The sequence below is a fragment of the Ochotona curzoniae genome, unplaced genomic scaffold, assembly GCF_017591425.1.
Source record: "Ochotona curzoniae isolate NIBS_2020 unplaced genomic scaffold, NIBS_Ocur_1.0 contig_430, whole genome shotgun sequence".
Taxonomy (NCBI): domain Eukaryota; kingdom Metazoa; phylum Chordata; class Mammalia; order Lagomorpha; family Ochotonidae; genus Ochotona; species Ochotona curzoniae.
In genome coordinates this window covers 3,742,264-3,767,092 of record NW_024466219.1, presented here as the reverse complement: position 1 = coordinate 3,767,092, position 24,829 = coordinate 3,742,264, and positions in this window count along the sequence as shown.

The window sequence follows — 24,829 nt, the reverse complement described above, 5'->3', positions numbered from 1 at the left end:
TTTTCCAGTGATGTTTTCAGGATTTGTAGTAATCCTTAAGACATGTGTACCTACATGTGTCAGTTCACCATTGCCTTCCTGCCAAGGATGCTGTGGAACTGGATACTTCATTTGATTTAGGAAGTAAGGCTTGAGATTGACAACTACCTTAATGTACAAATTACATATTTCTTGAACATTATAGCAACAACGCTCCCATAGATATGAAAAATTGTGACTGCATTTGTAGAACATTTGTCTGTATGAAAATTGGTCAATTCTTTGTAACTGAAATGGATATACACTGGGGTTTTATGTTTACATTTTGCAATGATTCCTTCAACTAGTGTACTATACTATTGTAATAATATATGGAAAAAATGAGGGTGGAGCATATGGGGAGAAATAAAACCATATCATGGAAAATAGTAAAACTTACTATATAAAAACCTATATATGTATAACTTTACTAATTCTATCAAGTCAGGGCAGCCAGGGGGCTTCCAGGAGCTGGTGCACAACTCACATTTCTGCCACACGCAGGTTCTAAAATGAGGCTGATGCTGTCGTCAGGACCTTGGCCATGGTTTCCCACCTGGAGAGCAGAAGCCTATCTACGTGTCATCACGAGCTACATCCCAGGGTATTCATTAGCTAAGATGACTCTGGTACACAGATAGCGGGGGAGGAGGGAATCTCAGCCCAGGGGCTGATCTGAGCCCAACACTTAATCACACTAAATCTCTAGATTCTTATTACTTTTTTTAGTTTCAAGGAACTAAAGTTTTTTTTTTTGAGTTTTTTAGTTTCAAGAAAGAAGAAAAATAATCTTCACCAATGACCTACTGTCTTGCATCAGCTATATTTCTAGCATTTGTGTTGATACTGCAAGCAATCCTCTGTAATCTTTATTTGCTTCTCATGTAATGTTGAGCATTATGTAAATCTCCATAGCAAAATCTTGAAAATTGAAGCATGCTATTTCTTTCATGTTGTAACAGTAGTTTTCATTCAGTGAAATATGCAGCTCTTAACACAGTCTGATAATTGTTGACAGGAAAATCCCCTGACTCATAATCCGATCACATTCATTAGTCTTCCAGATCTTGTGCGGCTACGTTTCCACAACTCTTCATTTAGCTATTGATAATTTCCAGCTAGTGTAGATCATCTTTGGCATGGAGTCACAAGGCATGCATCACCTCACCTAAACTTCCAAACAATATTTTTGGTTCATTTATTTGTCTTGTTTGTTTTAAAAGCAGACCAAAAAAGTGAGAGAAACATGAATGTTAGAAAACACCAATCCATTTCTATACTCTGGACACCTGCCAAATCCCAGGCTGGAGCCAGACCTAAGACAAGAGCTGAAAACCCAGCTCCATCACAGGCTTTGCAGGGACTTGCTGCCCCCAGGGCCTAGAAGATCAGGAAAGTGGAGTTGAGAGTGGTATTCAACTTGAGCACAGATGCATGTAGCACATGGGAGTGCAAAACCACATGCTAATGGCTGAGTCATTGGCCTGCCCATGAATTGAGACTATTTTTCATCATGCACAGTATGTATAGCTGTGTGTATGTGTAAACAGGCATGCTTTCAAACTCATGAGTGCTAAGTCCTGTATCCTGGAAACGTTAACTGCAAATTGAAACTACTTGTTGAAAAATGCACAACTAATGAATATGCAGATTTTCCTTGTCATTACTTAAATAACACAACAACTTTTACATAGCATTTGCTCTGCATCATGCAATCTGGTATATTGTGGAGGCTATATATAAACCTTATATCATCCGGAAAACAAACTTGAGTATTTGTTGATTTGGATGCCAGTAGTATGAATACGTGACTTCAGAGAAGGAGAGGTGGGGCCAATCCTGCACTCATTGCAAACACGCCTATTTGCAGATCTAGCATCTCTTGATGTGTCTTTCTATCTTTGTTTATCTATTAATCTCTACCTATTTTTTATCTATTACAATCTGTTCATCCATTCTTCTGTTGGGGTCTTTCCTAGTTTTTAAGTGTTACGTGTAACTGAAAATACTGACGTTCAGTCCTTGAAGATTCTTAACACACTTTCATTTGTTTCACACTAAAACTCAGGAGTAGAATTTTTATCTGTTCGTAAGTAAGTGTATGTTGATAACTATTCAGCTAAATAGGAAACTACCTACGGAGGAGAGAATTTTGGCTGTTTCACTGCAAAACTATAAACAATGATGATGGGACTTGTATTTTCTCTTCACAGATAAACGGAATAATTTTCAGGATTCTCACCACAGATAAATGATAAATGTGTGCAGAGACAAAATGATCACCCTGATTTGAGCAGCTCACAATGCATGGAGCATTTGATGAGAGCTGTACGGAAAAAGTAGCAAGTGAAATGTATGTGTCAGCGCAGCTGTTTGATTCTCCTGCTGCATCACGTGCCGCAGAACCTGCATCTGGCTGCAGACAATCCTGATTCAAGTGTCCTGCTCACATGCACCCTGGGATACAGCGGTGATGGTTCAGGTGCCAGAATCCTTGAAACGTACAAGGGAGACGTGGGTCCAGGTAGACTCCTGGCTTTCTTATCTTTTGATGTGTGCTGGGCAGTTTCCTTCTTCACATACCGCATAGCCACATATGATTTGACTCTATGAAGATATTCCCCATAGCTCGCTATCTCATTTTGCTTTACAACATCGTAATTGCCTCAAAAGCTAGGGAAAATCTTACAGCTGACGATAGGCTTTTTCGAAAAGATTGTGCAAAATGGAATTAAAATAATGCTTCTCTGGTGAAAGAAATTGTGGATTATGCATACAATTTGTTCAGAATATGCATTTTAATAACCCTTTTGGAGACCACTTCATGTATTTACAAATGTGAACTGTCTGTACTCTGCTCAGTCAAATGTGCACACTGATTCACTAACATGACATGTTGAAAAAATGCAAACATAACTGGTTACCTTAAATATATTTTATTCATATTTTAAATTATTTCAAGATATGAAAATTTATAAATGTAGGAGAATATTTGGACATTGTGTAAAATATCATATATTCAATGTGAGTCTCCAAATATATTAATAGAGACGTATTAAAAATTCACCAAAGTGAACCAGTGTTGTCTTGGTAGGCATTTTGTAGATAACTACCCATGGTATTTACCCAGGTAGATAACAATCCCCTGGTTATGCATAACATGGCACATAATGCCTTTCTCTAGTCTAAGACTCACTGACTACTCCAAAAATTTCAAATCCATATTACTAAATTGTTACTCTACTAGGAATGAAGTGTTGTATGTACAAAACTAAAGTTTCATAAACTTAAAAAGGGATTATGATATGTGCCCATTATTTAAAGAAATGTGTATTCATTCATTTTGTATCTGTTTGGAGATAATTTTTCAGGTTGTAATTTACCATTTTAAAAACATGATGAAAATAATGTTGGTAATTGGCAGGTGAAGAAATGGGCTGGGAGAAATTTGATTTTTTTTTAAGGTGACCTTGCTTACACCACGTGGAAGTTTTACACAGTGATACTTTGTGCTAACTTGCATTGAAATCAAAAATTCTCACATTTTCCTTTTCTTTTTCACTGAGGTAAAGGCATTATACATGCTACAGGTACTTAATGACATATTCTAGCTGAAATAATCACTTTCTCAACCACATCACTCTTTTAAAAATGTAGCGACAGAAAAAGAAAACCTCCCAATTATGACAACTCTCACTGTTCTCTGATGTTAACTGTTCCTTCCCACATTTCCCTTCTGGAAATTACAGTACTTAGCAGCCACTTTGTCTTCAGTTCCTTTAGTTCAGGAGATTTGGAGAGAGACTTGCTATTTATTTTCATCCATTTGCAGTAGGCAATTTATTTGAAAGATCATTTATGGGAAGATGATGATAATACCAATTAAATAGCTTGTCAGGAAAACATTTGCCTTAACAAATGTGTTGTCATCATAACATCAGCCAGATGTGGCGCCGACATGTTGATGCGTCTGTGCTACGCTTTCACAGGGACACATTTCCTTCTCGCTGCGTAATCCCCACTGACTGTGTAATTTCCAAAGGGCACCGCTATGTGATGAAAATCTTTATGTGAGAAATTAGAGCACATTTGAATTTTGAAAAAGATAAAAATAACAGATGCTATTTAAGGATAAGTATAATTAAACCAAGATCTGATTAAAAGGCAAGGCATTTTATTAATGATAATCAACACTTTTGGTGTTAATGCAACTAGATAAAGGAATCCAATTTATTGCACATGTCCTCATCATTAATCAAACAGGTAGAGAGCAGAGTACTTGATTCCTATCAAAGGCATCATTCTCATAGTGTCTCCCCCTTTCCTACTAATAGCAGAAAGGACACAGGCAGATGCTGTTCGGGGGCAGACATGCCTGACTGCAGTGTGAGCATTGTGTGGGGCACCAGTCCGCATCCAGGCTGTTCCACTTCTGATTCAGCTCCCTGTTGATGCACTGACTGGGAAAGGTAGACCTGCATCCAGCTCCTGACTCCTGACTGTGGCCTGGCTCAGTCCTGGCCATTGCAGTACCATGAGGAGTGAGCTAGTGGCTGGAAGAGCACTCCCATCTACACCTCTCTCTGCAATTCTCTCAACCATGTAAAATAAATGTAAAACTACAACAAAAAGAAGGAACCAACTGATATGTTGGAGTTACCTTATGAAATATTGTTGTTTATCGTCCCTCTTCAATCTTGAACCACATGTAGTAATATAAAAACAGAAATAAAAACAAAGGCCAAGTAGGCATAACACGAATAAGAGTTTTACTATTGATAATATCAGGAATTATGAATAGGAACCTTCCATAACTGTGTCCACCGTGTCCACGGTGTCCACAGAATGCATGGCCAGTGTCACTGTGTCTCAGAAACCTAGGTCCCTGCACACAATGGAACCTGTCATTTTTGTGAAGAAATCAAGGGGCATATGTTCGAGCTGCCAGCATGGTAACTCCTGCGGGGAAGTGCAGGCGTTGAGAGACATCCTTAGTGTCCTCAGACATCCTTATCAGAACAATTACCTCAGAAAGGGCATGGAAGACCAGCCACACTGTGTTTGTGAAAGTGGCTTTGTAATTTCAAATTCTCAGTCTCTGTGTTTCTGTTTTCCATTTTCTCAACCACTCTGCAGCTACAACAGCTCTTAAGATTTCATGTCATTGTTTTGCACCAGAAACTGCTTTGGGCATTCTTCACTCAAACATTTACTTATGTGTGGGACTCCTTCAGTATTCTTTGAACCTGAGACAGGTTTCATAGCATGCACACAAATAAAACAATGAAAAAGCCCAGAGTATTCTAGAAGAATAAACCATCTCAGAAAACAATGCTAGAATGTTCTGAGCCTGTGTGAGAAGACAAAATCTTCATTTAACAAACACCAAGAAATATATCCAGTGAGTGTGTTGTCATTTTTTTTCAAGATGTGAGTTAGGAAAGGAAAAAGCACAGGATGAAACAAACAAATAAAAACAAGGTAATGCACACATGGAATTAAAATCAAAATAAATCTGCTTTTAATATTAATTAACAGGGTGAAACTTAAAAGGAAAACATGTAACATAGTTTTTGAAAAATCTGAAAATTAGAGATGAATTCTAGGAATTGAAAAATAAAACAACAACATAAAGACAGGGATGTATAGGCACGAAATTGCATATAAAATCAAACAATAACACGTAAAAGAAACACGCATGCAGAAGGAACACAAACGTTTATTGTTTGAAAAGAAGACTAGTCTGTTAAGTTTTCTGATGGCCTAGAAGTTCTGAATGAAGTTCCACATTCTAACTAACATCATGAGAACACGTGACAGCATGGAATCCTGCAACAGAGCAGTTATAGTTAGCAACCGATCAAGAACATGAGCGACAAAATCCAAAATATTTCTGTAGTAACTAAAGTATTCCACTAGGTACCTTCATTGAGGTAAAACCACGATTCTGTAAGAAAATCTGGTTACAAAAGTGATTAAATAAATGTACCTCTAGACATAATGCACTGATTTGTAATTTGCGTTTTGCAGAGTGTATCATAATGTGTTGAAGTTAGTATGCATTGCAGTATAGCAGCGTTCCGAGTTTTAGGAGATGTGAGCTGATGTTGCCAGCTGTCTTTCTTCACTCATGTTTTGAGAAACCTTTGACGACAGCTGAAAGTGATCAGTTCTCTTACAGGAAGATGTCTCCAAGTAAACCCTTTCCATGCTTTGTGTTACCCTGAGGAACCCACTTCCTCCTCAGTCGTTATCACAGAGCTAAGTAACTGCAGCCTGTCTGCCCAGGACTCAGGTGAGGTGCGGCTTTGGGGCAGGATCCTGCACAGGGATCACATGAGCACGAGGATGAGGGTGGATGATAAATCCAGAAGGCCTAGGGGAGGTCCCCATTAATCCACTCGGGAAGGTAGCGTCTGTTGTCCAAATCTGAGGTTCCCTACCTTGCAAACAGGAGGCCTGGATACGGTACTGGATTTTGGTTTTGACCAGACCTGGCCATTAAGGAATGAGCACGGAAACAAAAGATCTCTTTCAATGCGTCATATTTTTCTTTTGTTCTTACTTCCGAAACCATAAATAAATATTTGTTCAAAGACTGGTGAAAAGAAAAACCTAAACTAACATATGATAATTTGGAATATGTCTCAAAAAAAGTAATCAAGTACATTTTTGAAGAAAGTCAAATGCCTTGATTTTTGCTTTTGTTCTCGTAATTACTAATTAGAGATACTTCTGGAAACAGTAAAAGTTTTTAACAGCAATGAAGTATTACAGCAAGAAATGTATAAGCTTTTTACATAACTTTCCAGGAATAATACCTGTAATGATATTCACTTAAGATTGCTACAGGATGGGCCCAAAACGGTGGCCTAGCGGCACGCTCCACAATTCCATATCCCAGCAGTCCCACTTCCTACCCAGCTCCCTGCTTGTGGCCTAGGCAAAAAGTCCAGGACAGCCCTAAGCTTTGGGACCCTGCATCCACATGGGAGACCCAGAAGAATCTCCTGGATCCTGGCTTTGGACTGGCGCAGGCTCTGGTCATTGCACTCACTTGGGGATTGAATCTCTCTGCTCCTCTCTATATATCTGATTTTGCAATAAATTTATAAAATCTGAACAAAAAAGATTGCTACAGGATATAGTTGCCAAAAGTTCTATTTTGTATGTCACCTTGATAACTTTAAACATGAGGTTTTATTAGGTGGCAAGAAGTGGCCTGCAGTGCTGTATCAGAGCCAGCATAAACCGTCGTGTTTTAACTTATGAGCCCATGGTATGAGTTTCTAAACCCTATGAGATACATTCGTATTCCTATCGTTTTAATTAAAACATGATTTCTTTGGAGTGATTTCTAATAGAATTTTGTGAAAACACACTCATGAAAAAAAGCCTGTGACTTATATAATATCAAAATACTGATTTTTGCATTTATTATAATAAAATCCCATTTTCTATTATCAAAACTAATTTCTCTAACATCCGGCCCTTCTCTTTTTATACCATAGTGTAATTATACAGTAATGCTGCTCTTTTGCCTGTATACATTTGCTATGTAACCAATTCTCCTACAGAGCACATCTCAAATACTGCTTTGTGAAATTTTTTGAGGCCTTTTTGCTCAAAAAAAAAAAAAGTTCTGAGTAACATTTGCAAGTAATTTTTTAGGAAGCCCTACCATCTCTATTGCAAAATCCACCTCTTAGTTCATTTTCATACTCAAGACATATTTAAAATTTGACTAACATCAGTATAATGTATTATAAAATTGATAAGTTTATTTTTAGGTGACTTGTCAATGAAGGAATCCAATTAAAGGCAAAGAAGAGTAGATTTTCTAACTGCTAGCTGACACAAATACCTTACACGGATACGTTTATCATTATGCTGACCAGGTTCCTCACAAAGCGTGAACTGACTCATTTACTTAGTTCATGAAATGCAGACACAGTGAAGGATCAGTGGCTCGGCCACTGATTCAATTCTTGGTGTGGTTTCCACAGAGTAGGATATTCCCACAATCCAAGTGTGTTCTCCTTTAAGATGAATATGTAGAGTTAATTGAAGCAGTGATGCCATCACTGTTGCACCTTGGCTAGAATGCAAGTGGAAAATTGAGAATTCTGCTTCCCTTCCTAGAGGGCACCAGCTAAATTTGCACTGTACTCCCTCATCCAGCAGGAGAAATACATGCACAGGCCACTCTCTCTCTCTCTAAGTAGCTATTTCTTTGAAAACCAGAGTAATCAAAGCAGAAACACAGAGTGAGAGATCTTCCGTGTGCGGTTTCTTCCTCACTTGGCAGCAACAGCAAATAACCACGAACCCATCCTTGATCTCGCAGCAGGACAACACAGGCCAAGTACCTGAACCACTTTTTACAGCCTGAAGAGATATCTTGCAATGAATCTGGCTTGGAAATTGTGCAGCTAGCAGTTGAATTATCACCCTCACTGGGATGCAGGTTTACACAAAGCTGCTTAACCCACTGGACAACACTGCCAGCCCCCAGATGTTGGTTACTTTGTGTTGGTTGCTTTTGTTGTTCTGTTTTGTTTTGTTTTCGTCAATCAGTTCTAACAACAGGAAAAGATGGAAAGAAGTCAACAATCATAAACTCCAGTTAGATTTCTTTGCGATTGAGAAGATTTAAAGTGCGTGAGTCATCGTTGGCTCCTTGAAATGCACATGAGACAGGAACTTGCTGTGAAGCAGCACAGCCAGGATTTAAGCAGCCTTCCGAGCTGAGATGCTGGGATCCCAAGTTATGACTTAATGTACTATTCTACAATGCCTGTTCTTAGATGTATGGACATTGAAGCCATGGAAACATTTCACGTGTAGATGCCTCTGACCTATATGACCACAAAAGTCAAATCTGAGCCAGGCCGAAGCCAAGAGCCTGACGCTTCGTCCAGCTCTCCATCAAGGGTACCAAGAGCCCAGGTGTTTGCCAAATCATGCACTGCTCTCTCAGGTGCATTAGTAGGAACCTGGGTCCGAAGCAGAGGATTGGCACTCCGAGATGATAAGCTGGTGGTACAAGTGGCAGCTAACCAGACACAGCACCATGCCGGCCTTGAAAACGTGCTTTCTGTTGTTCCTTTACTGAATCTAAATTTTACATCAGCTGAGACACTAAAGTTGTGACGCGATGCTTCTCTGAAACACCAAGAAGAAAATCATCCCTTTCTTATATATGGCAATGGAATGAAAGATCTTCATTTTTTATGTTCTGTATTTATTATCATTATATCTCTGCTATATGTTTTAAGTTTTTGACAGCAAATACAGAATTTTTCTCCTCCTACCAGAAATCATGCTGACTTAGGGCAGATATTCAATAAACACTTGCAGAGGTGAAATAGAAACGATAACACATTAATGAAGTCTCCCATTATCAGTGCCATGTTTAGCTCTTTCTATTTAAGATACTCAGGGCTTGGCTTGCAGTAAATTTTTAATGAGAGTTTGATGAAAAAACAAATCAATAAATGAATTATAGTGTATCAGCCATTCCAGAGAGGCTATGAAAGTCATGAAGTGAAATTAAAATAAAAGAAGTGTTTTGGGATAGCATGAGAAGAAGAAATAAAGTGACATTTTACTTGCCATCAGAGTGGAAGATTAAGGGACATTGATAGCAAAATGGATGTATGCATTATAAATAAGTGCAAACCTAATTTATGATTAGCATAAATAATATAATTGACCTGTAAATGTTGAATGATAAACATTTGCTACTATTACAATATGCTATATTCACAATATTTGAAACCAAATATTGTTGGCACATAGTGACATTCGATGTAAAACAATATTAAACAAGATGTTGATTGAAAAACACAAAAACCCTATAAACTTGAAAGCTAGTAAAATAATTTTAGATACAGTGTTAGGGCCCCTTCAATGAGCTACACAGACATAAGTCCAGTCCCAATCCTATTTACACATACTTTTGTGATAGCAACTAATCCATACAGTGCTGCACTTGACGATGTCACCCACAGTTGCAAGCACCAGCTGCATTCTGTGTAGAAGACGGTCTTCTCTTTGCCTTCTGTTCTCTTTGGTTCCAACACAACAGTGACCTCAGGAGATTCTCATTATGGAATGTAGCAGGATTATTTTTGTGGGATATGCCAGAGGAGTCCTGAACCATGACATAGTAACACAAACTGTGGAAACCCCGTGTCAGGTCTGGTTCACGCTTGTGTCAGAAAGAAGTTGTTATTGTGCTTAAACAGATTTTTTTTAAATATTTATTTATTTTTATTACAAAGTCAGATATACAGGCCGGTGGAGAGACAGAGAGGAAGATCTTCCATTGAATGATTCACTCCCCAAGTGACCGCAACGGCTGGTGCTGCATCGATTCGAAAGCCAGGATCCAGGACTTTACCAGGGACTCACACTAACGGCAAACTAAAGCTGCAAATTCGGTAGGACAGGGGATTTGCAGGTCCATGAAGGAGGAGCTGCCCTGGTGTGAACTGACAGGTGCTGTTCATCCCCAGCACACCTGCTTCCTTCTGGTGTAGGTGGAGGGAGTAAGCCTTGATCACAGACAGGTGCTCTTTCAAGCACTCTAGCAGCCCCATGAAATTATCCAGAAGCATGGAAAGCCAAGGAACCCAAAGCAACTTTTGCCTGTGGAATTGTATCATAAAATAAAACAAATAGCAACTTTTACGATGGATATTTTCTGAGCCATGTGCTGCACATGGAAAAAACAAACTGCACCAAGAATGAGAATTCTGCCATTATGTGATGTTTAGGAAGCAAAGTTCAGCAAGTGTGAACACTCACTTCCAATCAACCTCAAACAGCACCATGTCCTTGAGCAGCCACCATTACCTTGAAGGAACTGCCAGGCTTGGGAGCTGTTGGATACGTAAGTTTGTCAAGTGCCATCTCAGGACAAAATTGAAGATTTACATACTTTGCAAGGCAAGGAGATGTATGCAACTTCAGCAAGCCCAAAGGCAACAAAACCACACATGCGCATTCAGGATCGGCTTGAAGTGGCCTTGCACCATCTGCAGAGTTTCACTTACGAAAAAATACGCACCACCAAAAAAGAAAAAGATACACATTATGATATTTATTATTCAACATTTAATTCCCAAATGAATATTTAATACTAGATATGCAAAGCTATAGGGAAGTGCAACTGATATGAAAAAGGAATATGTACCAGACACAATGATCACTTAAATATCACCATTTTCAAATAAAACAATCATAATTTAAATAAGCCTATGAACAATAATAAAGTAGATGTAAAAAATAAATGACTCCTCCAAGACTTTCTTCAGGGGTCCAGCACAGTACCCTAGCGGCTAAGCTCCCATATGAGCATGGGTTCTTATCTCGGCATCTCTGTTTTCCTTCCAGCTCCCTGCTTGTGGCTTGGGAAAGCAGTGGAGGATGACCCAAAGTCTTGGGGTTTTGCATCCTGCGTGGGAGACTCAGAAGAGACTCCTGGCTGCTGGCTTCAGATTGGCTCAGCTCCAGCTGTCTCGGTCACTTGGGTAGTGAACCATCGGAGAGATGATCTTCCTCTCTGTCTCTCCTCCTCTGTATATCTGACTTTCAATAAAAATAAATCTTTTAACAAAAGTTTCTTCAAAACATTACAACCTACAAATACATTGGAAAATATGTTCTGAAACTAAAATATTGATATTGAAGCAATAATAAGCTAAGATTACAGGAAACTGGATGTGTTGTTTAACTTTAACAGGGCAATAAAATATCTAAAATCAACAAAGTTGGGCAATAGAATGTAATCTTTCATTTGTTCAATGTAAACATTCAAACCATAATGCCAACAAGACTAACACAAGATGCTAAACACACTAAAAATGCTAATAGTAAAAATGTGATTTAAATACATTTTGATCAAGCAAAAAATTATGAAAAGTTTTATCCAAAGCAACTTTTTTTCTGGTAAAAAAAAAAAAGGAAAAAATATCTATGTAACATGAAAGTATTAGTTGCAGAATGTGCCTGTTAGCAATCATAAAAGTGAATGAAAATATCACATTGGATTTTTGATAGTTAAGAAATTGGAAATACGAAAATTTGGCAATGGATACATAGAATTATGAATTTTGAAGACAATACACATTCCATGGAAGTATTGTTATTAGTGAACGTATGCAGTTGGGTATGGTGGTGCAATGCCCAGGTTATGCCTTGCTTGTGTGGAATTGAGTCATCTTTGGGAATAGCCATGTCTTCAGAGTGCAACAGCACCAGCAGTCAGAGAAACCAGCAGAGCAGCTTTCCTGAGGCTGCAGAACAGACACCTGGGTCCAGCCGCTGGGCTCAGCCCCAGTCCATTAGACTTGCTAAATGACCCCAGGCAATGGATGAGGTGTGGTCCCAGGGAGGTCACTCCAGGCAGTGGATGAGGCGTGGCCCCAGGGAGTGTAATGCTGCTGTCACCAGCACCTCGACAGATGGAAGGGCTTTGGGGTGAGATGGTGAGAGTTGGAAAAGACTGCCAGGGCATAAGTGGCCAAGCAATTGGTTCCTTTGAAACTCCAGGGCAGAACACAACCCTTCCCATGTGCATTTCAGGCCACTGAGCTCTGTGCTGCACATCTGCCCAACAGAATTGGAAGAAAATAAGTGTGGCCTTAAAGCCACTGTAACAATTTGTTATGCACACTTTATACAAGTATTCAAAAAGCAATGCAACCATTCAGAAGCAAAGGAAAGTATTATTCCATGTCTAATATTAGAAACTAAGGATATTGTTCTTCAAGAAGAGAATGAGATAATGAAGCATAGCCAGTCTGTTCCTGCAGGTGACATACTGGAGACTGAGTCAACTGAGGATAAAAAGTGTGGGCAGTGAACATATGTTGCATTTTTTTTGTCAGTATTTCCCAAAGAGTAGAGTACTGTAAACCTCTTCCTGTGACATTTATGCTGCCTTAGGTATTATAAACAATGGAGAGATGATTTAGAGTCTAGAGCCATGCACTGGTTACATGCCAACAATACACTGCTTTGTATGGGGAATCATGTTCTCCTGGCTGTGGGCACTGTGATTTTCTTGGGATCTCAAAGGCTATTCCCCACAGACATCAGGGGATGACTACATTGTATTGTAATGTGGTCACAAATGATATCAAGATGCAACTCAAAATCATTGAGTCTAGTGAAAAGTGCCAATCCAAAAAAAAAAAAATGAAATATCACACATTGTGTCTGATATATGGTAGTTAGTAGAGAATACAAAATATATAGAGAAATGAAATGCCTGATTGTGATTTAGTTGGGGGTTTTCCCCTTGTTGATACTTTCATGGAACTGTGATCTTTCAACTTTGTTTGTAGAATATTCCGGTTAGCAGTGACTTACGTCTGAGATGATGGAGTACGTGGAATGTATAATTTTCCAAAAATTAAAAAAAGGGATTGATTGAGAGAAAGACATGGAAAATGAAAAATATGATTAAATATTAAATCCAGTACATGGGCATTTGATTAACTATGTCTGCAAATTAATAACCAAAACTATGGATGGATAGCAAACATATCTGAATTATTACTGATTTGCCAGCACCTTGTAACTTGCTGCTTTCCAAGATTTCATCATGCGTTAACGTGTGAGATGGGGTGCAATCAGGTTGGCTATTACACACAAACTGGTCATCAAATTTATTTACTTTTACCGAACCCATCAATGATGACCATTAAATTTATGGCATTTTAAAAATAGCTATTTTCCAACATTATGAAATCATGGATGACTACAGTGTGAAAGTTCAAAAGTTTAGCTACATAATTTTGAATGATAAAGAGGAATAATTCATGGAAAAAGCAATGAAATTACAGATAAAATTTGGTAAAAATGGGAATTAAACCAAGAGTAATGTGAAAAATCATCTTGAATCATAATCAGAACACAATGCCTGGAAACAAAAATTTGTACAGAAATGGAAATGTTATTTTGGACTTGTCAATAGTTTCAAAAGAAACCATCTTAATTTTAAAGATGATTTAATGCTTCTAAAACATATATGTAATTGTTAGAGGTGCATGTTACATTTGTAAATTCTTTAATAGTTGAGATTTATTTCAATGCAGAGTAATAAAATGCATTAAAATAAAAATGCTGATGCAATAATTTTGGCTGAGTCTTTTGAATTCTGATGGAAATATGGTAGTTTTTAATATAGTTGTTTGTGTCCAATCTGTAAAGTTATAATACAGTATTTTAGATTACTGTACATTTGTACAATTTTAAAGTAACTTCTCTGTGTGAAGGACTGTTTATTTTTGCAATTTGTTTCCTTGTTGATGGAACTTTTGAAAAAGCCAATGAAGGAATCATGGAGGACTGCTGTCAGAACATCAAATTGTGCTGTATCTGCATGAATCATCCAACCTGCTGTGTTCTCTTTTAAAAAAGCAACCTTGTGTGGTGTAGGGCACAGTCATTCTGATCGTGTGAAAGGCGGAGTGCTGTGGGGTGAAATGCAATAAAACTCATCTGCAAAGGACAGATCCTCCACTCCACAAGCCAGAATGTGTGCAGGAAACAGCAGCCTTTTAGCAAAGCCAGCAGGATTAGCACTATAACTCTGCTTAAAAAGTAACTGAAAATCCATTGTTCAAGTAGTGTCTAAGGATTACCACTTACAACAAAATCCAGTCTTATTTTTAGCCTCTGAAATATCATTACAAAGATTCGCGTGAACAGTAAATGATGTCTTAATAACAGGGCCTCATCCCTAATCTACTTCCTTCTTTCCCTCAGGAACTTGCCATCCTATCCTAGGAAGACAGTTTTTCCCCAGGTCACTCAATCCCTTCTGCTGTAAAGAGTTCCCTCAACTGACATGTGTCTATATCTCATGTCTGTGTTTCAATATTTGGCATGATACATGACCACTAGTGCACTATTTAAAACCACCATTACTATTTTTATGCTACAGGTCTAATCCCCACAATCAGTAGATTATACCCACAAGTCCCTAATCCAAAAGTCCCCAAAAGTCTTCAAAAGAAGAACACTTTCTAGAACATTTTAAACAGACAGGGCACAAAGAGGCAGACATTTAGTTAAAGTGTGGGAACTGAAGTTTATGGGGACCTATGCATATTCTTTTTTCTTCTATTTTAAAAATTGTATACATTTTATTTTTGATAATTTTTACATATATAATTATTGTGTAAAGGGTCAAGGACTAGAGGAAAGTGGGTGAAACCATTGTATTCACATTCTCTTCTCTCCTTTCTGTATCTGGCGGAAGGGAAGGGATAAGGAGAGGAGCCAAACACAGTCTTCCCAAAACCCCAAGGTTCCCATGTGGGGCATGTTCTGAGAGTCCTTCCCAACTGGTTTTGATCAGTTCTGTATTGCTGCCAATCTTGCCACTCCAATCACGATGAAATCTTGCCAGACTCTAGTGGCTGACATAGTCCACCATAGATTCAAATAGTTAGATTTTTTCAAGATACTTTCCCCAACTGCTTGATGGCTAATGTGTTGTGGATAATCTCTGAAGATTGGAGTCCTACAAATTTGAAAATGCAAGAGATAGAGTGTTCACCCTATTAAACACTAGGGACCTTTCAAAACCAGAGTGAATACATCACACTGCTTATAGTAGTATTTGAAATTTGAATTTAAATTAATGGAGTAGATGGCTTCATTTATTTATTTTCATCTTTGAGAGAGAGAGAGGTAAAGATGGCTGCCATTCATTGGCCATGCCACAAGTACCCAGTGTGGCTGTGATTGGGCAATGTGGAAACGGGCGTCTTGACGTTGAATCTGGATTACAGGGCAGGCAGCAGGGATTCAGTCACATGAATCATCCCAGGCTGCGTCTGAGACTGAGCTTTGGCAGAAACCTGGATGGGTTAGAGAAACCAGCACTCTGCCTTCAAGGGTTTTGATGTGAAGTGCAGACATCCTCACCACAGCTGAACTCAGATTAAATGCATTTCCCTCCCTGAATGGCGTGTTTAGAGGATAAACATAATTATTAGTTGCATTTAAACAATTCTCTCCCCCAGAGCAGCGTCTTCAACGGAGGAAGGAGAAGGAGCAGAGGGAATAAACAGAACAGTTAGCAGTAGTATGGCGACACAGGGCTTTCCTTTACAGGGTACCTCTCACTTCATTGACAACCTCTCCTATCTCCATCATCACCTCTGCTATTACCTACACAGCAATGTTTCTTGAATGTAAATATGGAAACAAGTTGGCTAACTAACTCATTGAGGAGGTCACACATGGCACCTTTCTGGTGTGGCTGGGACTACGATGCATCGTTGGGTCTTCTTCTGGCTCTCACCTCCCTTGCTAGGATCAGCCTTCCAAACACAATGATTTCTAACAATGGCACCTAAGAGTGTTTTGTAATACAGAGTGTCATAGACCAGTATGTAATCTGCATGGTTTTGTTTAATCATAAAAAATAATTTTAATTACAATAGTTTAGACTGGGGTTTTTCAGAACAATATATAGACACAATTTAAGGAGATAACCTTGAACTTTGAAGCTATGGCACACATGTGCGGAATGATACCAGCTTGCAGCACCTCATAAGGCAGGAGGAAGGCAGAGATCACAACGCTGCAGCGTCTCCAGCTGGCAGAAACCCCTAGGAAGACTCATAGCAAAACAATGCAAAAACTTCACATACTTTAAGCTAATGCATTCATTCCTGCTGTCATTGAAATTTGATTTCTTTAATCACCTACAGTACTTCAGTTAACATGTTCCAAGATGAATTAATTAGCATCACTAAATGCTTTATTGAATCACAGTCTTTGACACAGGAGACAATCAAATATTATGGGTTAATATGACTGTAATCCTTTTTGCTGCTGTTTTTTTTGCTTTGCCTTTTGGATTATTTGTTTGCTTCGTGCAAAAAAGTAGGTTAGAAAGGGCTTAAATTCTGACAAAATTTTAGCACAAGTACATTTTTACAATCTCAACAAGAAGTAAACAAGAAAAGGATATGGGGACTTAATATAAATGTAGCTTTATATAGCATAACATTGCAAAAGACATTCCACTGTAGAACAAACAAACTTGCCTAAAAATAAAGCAGATCAAATAGCAGATGCTGAAAGAGCATTGAAAACTCGGAATTGGCCGCAAAGTTTACACAACATATGAATATATACAACATTTAAATTGTTGGTTATCTTCCTACTTGAACTATAGCTTGTCTTATTTGGAAAGATGAGATTTCTGTGTACAACTTTGCAAATGTTTCCAGGATTTTTAAGTTGTTGTCAGGTTCTATTAGGCTAAGTATATAAGCCACAGATAAAGCTATTGGTAGCAGAACTAACTGCATATGTGGTGAGAATTTTTAACTCATTTTAATGTACACATATAGAAATATTAGCAGAGTTTATACAGTCATGAGAACTATGCGTTACATGTGTTTTTTAAAGCTTTATATATTTTTTACATGAAAGGCAGATGAACCGAGGGAAGGAGACCAGCTGTTCGCTGTGTAAATGGCTGGAGCAGCCAGCAGGCAGGGGTGTCCTCCAGGTCTTCCATGTTGCTGGAGCCCAAGGCCTTGAGCCAGCCTCTGCCGCTTTCCTGGGTCACAAGCAGGGAGCAGCAATGGAAGTGGAGCGGCAAAGATACAAACCAGCACATTGAAAAGATGGCAATGCTGCAGGGGTAGAATTAGCTTGTGGTTTCTTGGTGCTGGCCCCTGCATGAGATTTTTTAAAGTAAGGCAGTATCCTGTACTGTGTGCTTAACTCGCTGGAGTGTATTTTGCTAAAATCACATGTAAAGTATCAAGTAGGCCCAGAAGCAGGGTTTAACTTATGGATTTTTAAGGTTACGTGAAGCACTGCAATGTGGTGCTAACCTTTTACACAGATGGAAGGGGTCTCCATCTGCCACGCAGCACCTGCCCTTCAGGGTGTTTATGGCTGATATTTTCAGCAGGCAGTAAATGTAGAAAAGAAATTTCATACAGGATAACCAACAAATATGTGTAAAGCTTCAACTCTGTAACTAAAATACCATTACATATCTATTTAATCTTATTTGAAAGACATGCTGTTTTTTCTTTCTATAGCAATAAAATGCTACATTTGAAATCAATCTGTGCATAACTCACTGACATGGATTAAAAGTTAGCTTGTGTGGCATTTTTAGCAGACTGAACAAAATGGAAATGTCACCTTTTCTTTTGGGTGAAAGTATTTTTGCTTTGCCCAGAATAAAATATACAGAGTTTAACATTAGCTTTAAAAAGAAAAATTCCGTGGTGACCTAAAAGCTCCCCAAAATGTTAAGTCTGCAAAACTATTACTAAATAATGGAATGTGTAAAAAATGTTGCCAAAGGTAATAAGTCTAGAGCTCTTTTCCTTCTCTGATTTATGGTGAAGAGTATATGTTAATTTCAGTAAATTGAAAATGATAAAATGGCTAACTGAAAATCTTAATCTATTACTTGATGCTAGTCATTGCAGAGAAGTGTCACCTGAAGTATTTAGACACATTCTGTTTGAGAAAAAGCGGACGAGAAGGGACTGCCTTGGTTCGCTGCGATGAGTTCTGATCTGACTTGCTGTCAAATTCTCAGTGTCTAGCACACTGTCTAGCTCACTTAATAAATAGCAACGAGGGGAAATTAGATGAATTGGTGAAGTGCTATCTGGAAACTTGGAGTGGAGTCCAGGAACTCTAGACAGAAAAATCATTGTTGAATATTATGAAAGAAGTTTAATCAAAAAAACTAGCCATAGTTTAACATATGCTGTTGTTCACTGTAAGCATATAGGCTTCCTACAGAATTTTTAACTTTTGAACTTCAGCAAAGTAATAGAGTGGATTAAATTTAGAGTGAATGCATTGCACATATAAAGAAAAAGAATCTGAAAGTTCTTTAAGGAATGTTTTTTATTCAAGTAATATGCAGAGTGTCTACCGAAGATTGAAAAATGTGGGAAGAAAGAAACGCATCTTAACCAGTTAATTCAAGAATTACTTAGTATGGAAAGAGTCAGTACTGGTTTGCTTGCTTTGTTTCTCGTTTTTTTTTTTTTTTTGAGAGATGTATATATTAAATTTCCTAATTAAGAGTAGTGATTTTCAGCTTTTTGAAAAAAGAGGAGCATCATAAATAATAGCATTTAAAATTTCTAAAGAAAGCATTATTTTATCACTTGATATCAATATTCAGTTTTCAGACTTAAGGCACATTCCAGAGGTCAAAAATGTAAATAACACACATATTCTTGCAAGAATAGTCTCAAAACAGAGTGAGAAAAATGTTGCAATAAAACAGTGAATGTCCCTTGTGGCTATGGTGAATCAGAAGTGGTTATTGAGAGTATCCATGTGGAAGTCATTGAAAGCAATGCTTATTCAAAATATGTTCTCCAGGTATAGTCTTTGTTCAGACATAAACAGCCATAACAGCATGCCATCCTTCCCTACTTGACAATTAGTCTTCTTTATTTGATAGAAAGCTCCCAACCAGTGGCGTGTTTCCCAGGTATGTTCACAGTTGCTGCTGGATCAGGCCAGCCTTAACAGGAGCAAGGAGTGGCAGCCTTGTCTCCCACACAAGCGGCTTAGCACAACAGAGCAAATAGACCTGGAGTGTTCCAGTGAGGCACAACTTATTGGTGCTAATTACTCTTGTTTGGTTGATCACAGTTAGAAAGATATTGTCTAAATGAACAAATTCAGCATGATAAAAAAGTAGAAAAAATATGAACATGAATTAAGATGAGACAGTTTTTAATATTATTATTATTATTATTATGTGATAGCACTTACTGAAACTTTACACTGGTTTGAATATATATAATACACCTAATAAACTGACATCTAAAAAGTATCATCTGAATGTGTCAGATAAATAAAATGTTCTATTCACATCAAATATCAAAATATATCATGAAATAACAAATTTACTATGAAAATTGGTAAAAAGCAAAGGTTTAATGAGATTTTTGCCTCTGATACATACATACATATATGCATACACACACACACATATATATATCTCCCCTCAATAAAATATAATAATGATGACACAACAACAGTTATCAAAAAGCTGGTTTCTGTCCACACAGCCAATTGCCCCCCATTTGTTCTTTTACTTAATTCCTCTGAATCAACAGTCAGCAACATGGGCTGGGCTGTTCTAGAAGGAGGCCCCGGCAGTGAGAGGCAGTCTGTGAGGTCTGTGCACAGCAGCAGGGTAGCTGTGTGACCCTGGGCGATGAGCCACGCCTGGTCAGTGCAGGGATGACTCCAGGTCTGCTTGAACTCCTTGAACTCCGACTTGGCAGCCCAAGTTCCCAGACAAGCAAGACTTTCCATCACAGGAACACTTCCTAAGGAAACGTTGGCTTTAATAAGACTCCGAACATTGACATAATTTATTATTGCAGGCATACATTGCAAATACTACCCTTAACTATAAAACAAAGCTGAAAAAAAAAAACTAAGAATTTGGGTATGGAGCATTAAAATATGTGTATATTAAAATGACATAAAATCAATAAAATGAAATATTCATCAGAAGCATGCAAATGTTATTTCCCTTATAAAGCAATTTTTTAAAGACATTTCCTGGTGTCCGTGCAGTAGGTGTTAATGACACGAAGGTGTGAAGAGAACAGCTCCCCTTGGCAGGCCAGGGAGCTTACAGCTTTTGGGCAAGGGCCCGCGGAGTCCCTCGCTACCACCTTGATGCAGTCTCACCCCCTTTTGCATGGACACTCAACCACCCCACTAAATTCTACGTGCAATCTCTTAGCATAGTTTGCCCCAGTGAATGGCTTTATTCCAACCAGCCATGACTTAAAAGTTAATGTTACTGATAATGGTCTTGGTAGTGGGCCTTTAACTGCGCACAAGAGTACATTTAAGCCCCTTCTGTTTCCCAGACACCTTATTGTGTGCCTACCCATCTCTGAGACCCTGGCCCAAATATTAAGCATACTTCTGGGAAATGGCCTGATAAGAAGTTTCACACACTAATGGAAGTGCTGGCGTATGGTTGAAATTGCAATGACAAAAAATATAGCTATCCTGTTAACTTGGATCCTATAAGCTAATCCTGTTGACTAGGGACCCGAAAGGTTATCCTTTATAAATTAACTGTGACCCAAAAGGGCCATCCTGCTATGCAAAAGTATAGTCACTGTGATCCTAAGCTAACCTGCTATGCAAAATATAGCTACTGTGACCTAAAGGTAGCCTGTCCGTACAAAGCTCAACACTTTAGAACATATACATGTAGAAGCTTTGCTGCCTTATTAATTTTTAACTAAGGAAAAATAGGTGAACTTTACTAACATCAGGTATAACTTTTAATATTGTTTGAATCATTATGAGGTTGTAGAGCCTATCATTGTAGAGGGATTACTGTTTGAAACTTTTGTCCTTAGATTCTTATATTGTTTCTTTTTAATGTATTTCTCTCATTAAGTATGGATAAGTTGATAGAATAAGAATTGTCAGTAGGAATGTATAACTGAATAAGATGTTTGACTACTGAGAAATGTTGCTGCAACATCAGAATGGATACTGTCCGTATTAAGGTGAAACTATCTAGAGTTGTCTTTGTAACATTACTTGCCCTTTGTAGAACAGAAACCTAAATGGGAGTAAACATGGCTCGATTGCTAATTGCAGTTCCTTCCGTCCGTGGTAAACTCTTGCTTATGAGCCTAACTGGGTGGGCCTGCAGACCTAATGACCTTTGTGCCAAGACCCTAATCCATTATACCAAGTTTCTCACCTCCTTATCCCATGCATAATTCAAGTAGGGGCTGGTTGTCACAGACAGCGCCAAGGATGGGACCCCACAGACTTGAGGGAAGTAAGTAGGGCTGGCAACCGAGATAAGCAAAGAATGTGGGGTTCCCCCCTCACACGCCCCTCAAAGCAGTTTTTAAATTGTGCCCTCCCCTTAAGCTAAGTCAAAATGCCCTAAAAAGACTGGTACGCTTCTTATAAATATAAGCGAGACAGCTTTCTCGCGTGGTCCACTAATGATTTGGGAATTGTAGTGGTCCGTCTCTTCTTTCTACGCCTACTTCACGCACCCTTCTCGAGCTCCGAACTCAGCTGGAGCTGGACTCCGGCAGACATTAAAAAAATAAATATGTGACAATTTATGAATACAATTCATATACATGCAAATATGACTATTTAGTAAATGTACACATGAGTTATGTCTAATTAATGATGAAATGTTAATGAATGTAATGACATTCTAAGCCAAATATTCATTAAAATGCTACACACATAAAAAGTTACTTCACCAAACAGACTTGGAATTTCCAATTGTAGCACAGAATAAACAGTTAGTTCTGAAAGTATTTTTTTAAAAGATTTATTTATTTTTATTGCAAAATCAGATATACAGAGAGAAGGAGAGACAGAGAGGAAGATTTTCTGTCTGATGTTTCACTCCCCAAGTGACTGCAACAGCTGAAGCTTAGCCAATCTGAAGCCAGAAGTGGAACCTCCTCTGGGTCTCCCATGTGGGTGCAGGGTCCCAAGGTCGTCTGCCACTGCTTTCCCAGGCCACAGGCAGGGACTTCGATGGGAAGTGGGGCAGCTGGGATAAGAACCGGTGCCCATGTGGGATCCCAGCGAGTTCAAGGCGAGGACTAGCAGCTAGGCCACTGCACTGGGCCCTGAAAGTATTTTTTAATAATAAACAAGAAGTCATTAATATATATTATTATTTAAATAATTTGTTTAACATGATTATAATATATATATGCATATTGAGATTGAAGATCAAGAAATGTAAGCATAAATACATGAGACAATATTGCTAAAAGATTTATGGAAACATTCAACATACATATTGCAACATGATGACAATTGTTTTCACATAAATGCTAAATGATTATCTAAGATATATTTAAATTGAGCAAAATATCACATAATAGTTTATGTACATACAGAAAAGAAAAGAAAAACACCAACCATGCGCTTGAAGAAGAAAACTGAAATGATACTCTAGTGGTATTTTCCGGATCCAGTATAATCTTCTCCATTCCAATATCTATGTTTCCGTATGTTTCAAGTGTTAATGGCCCCACATTAATGTGATGTGTTAGGGGCATATAACACAAATACAGACTCTGTCCTGTAGATTTTCACAAAATTCTCTTTTACTTCAAGCCAACAGATTTGTGCTTATCTCTAAATGTGTTCAAAGTTGTTATCATTTGTCATCAGTGTACTTCATTAAATTGGTTATTCTTTTCCTTTCATTCAGTTCAACCCTAAAACAAAGTATAGTTCTAGGTTTACACTTGGAAAAAGATTCTTTCTCTTCTTGATGTAAAAAGAGAAATTTGGTGTAGAATCTTACTCAAGGACTAGGCTGGACTGCATGCAGGGTGAGAACAAGGTACTCACATCAGATCAGTTTCCTGCAACCAAGCCAGAGGGGGTGTTGGCTCAGTAAGGACATAGGGGACAGTGGCAACTTAAGTATAATATTCACATTTACTCTTTATAATCATTCCTAAATGCTGCTGAGAAATGTTCTCAGGTTGTTGGAAAGGCAAAACCACAGCAGCATTAACCGGGAAGCAAGTGGCAGAGAAGTGGGTGGCCAGGGCCGAGTGAGCTGACACTGGGGGTGACTTCGTGAACAGCAGCCTGAAGCCCGGGGTTCCAGGCTCCTGCCTGCTTGTGTCCAGCAGGCAGCGGCCCATGGACTGCTCACAACTAAACCCTGGGTGAGTCTTCACCTGGCTGGCGAGCAGGGCAAGTGAGATTCAAGGGACTGCAGAAAGCAATGCAGCCAAACACAAAACGTCTAGCGGAGACGGACAGGCACGCTTTTCGCATATTTTGTATGGGCTATGAGAAACTATAGAAAAAGAATGAACTTTATTAAAGAGAACCACATGTCATTTCTTGCAATTCACCTGTTTCATGAGCGGGCATTTGTCACAAGGGTAAAGCACAGTTCAAGATATGCACATCTGATATCAGGTTTTCCAGTTAGAGTCTGGGTTCTTCTGCGTCTTCTCTGACTTCCTGCTGATGTCTGTCACAAGAGTCAGCACATTCAATGGGTCCTTGCACAAGCCTGGGAGACCTGTGCTGATCCCCGGGCTCCTGGCTGGAGTCTGGCCTGTGCTGCTTGCTGTGGGCATTGGCAAAGTGGGTCAGAGGATGGCAGATCACTCTAACTCTGTCTCTACATGCTTTAGATAAACAAATACAACTTTTAATATAATGTCAGTGTCTTCTTGAGAATGGTATATATTTTCCAAACACATTTTCACATGATACTATAAAGTAAATTAGCATAATTTAATTTGTTTAATTGCCAAAACTTGGATATTTTACGCTGAAAACATATTCATCCTGAGAGGGTCTAAGTTATTTCTTTCTTCTTTTATATATGCAACACTCAAAAATTTTTATTCACTGGATATGTTAGTATTAAAACTAAGACCAGACAAGTGATTGACAATGGTTCAGCAAGTTCAGCAGCATTCTTTTGCTTTATATTCAAGTTGCACTACCTGTGGCATAAATTAGTCTGAAACCTTTGAGTTTGTCCTTGTCCTTTAGAAAGTGGCAATTGTAATATTTATGCTTGGCTTGTCTACTTCAGTGTGAGCGGCGACAATTAAGGTGCACTCTTTGAATAATTACCTCAACCCAGGCTTCTGTCTAACCCAGGCTTCTGTTTATTAAGTTTGGAATCTCAAAGGAAGAGGAAATGGAATGAAAGAAAAAGAGCCTTGATGTGATAATTTCATAGACTAAATGAGAAAATTATTGTACA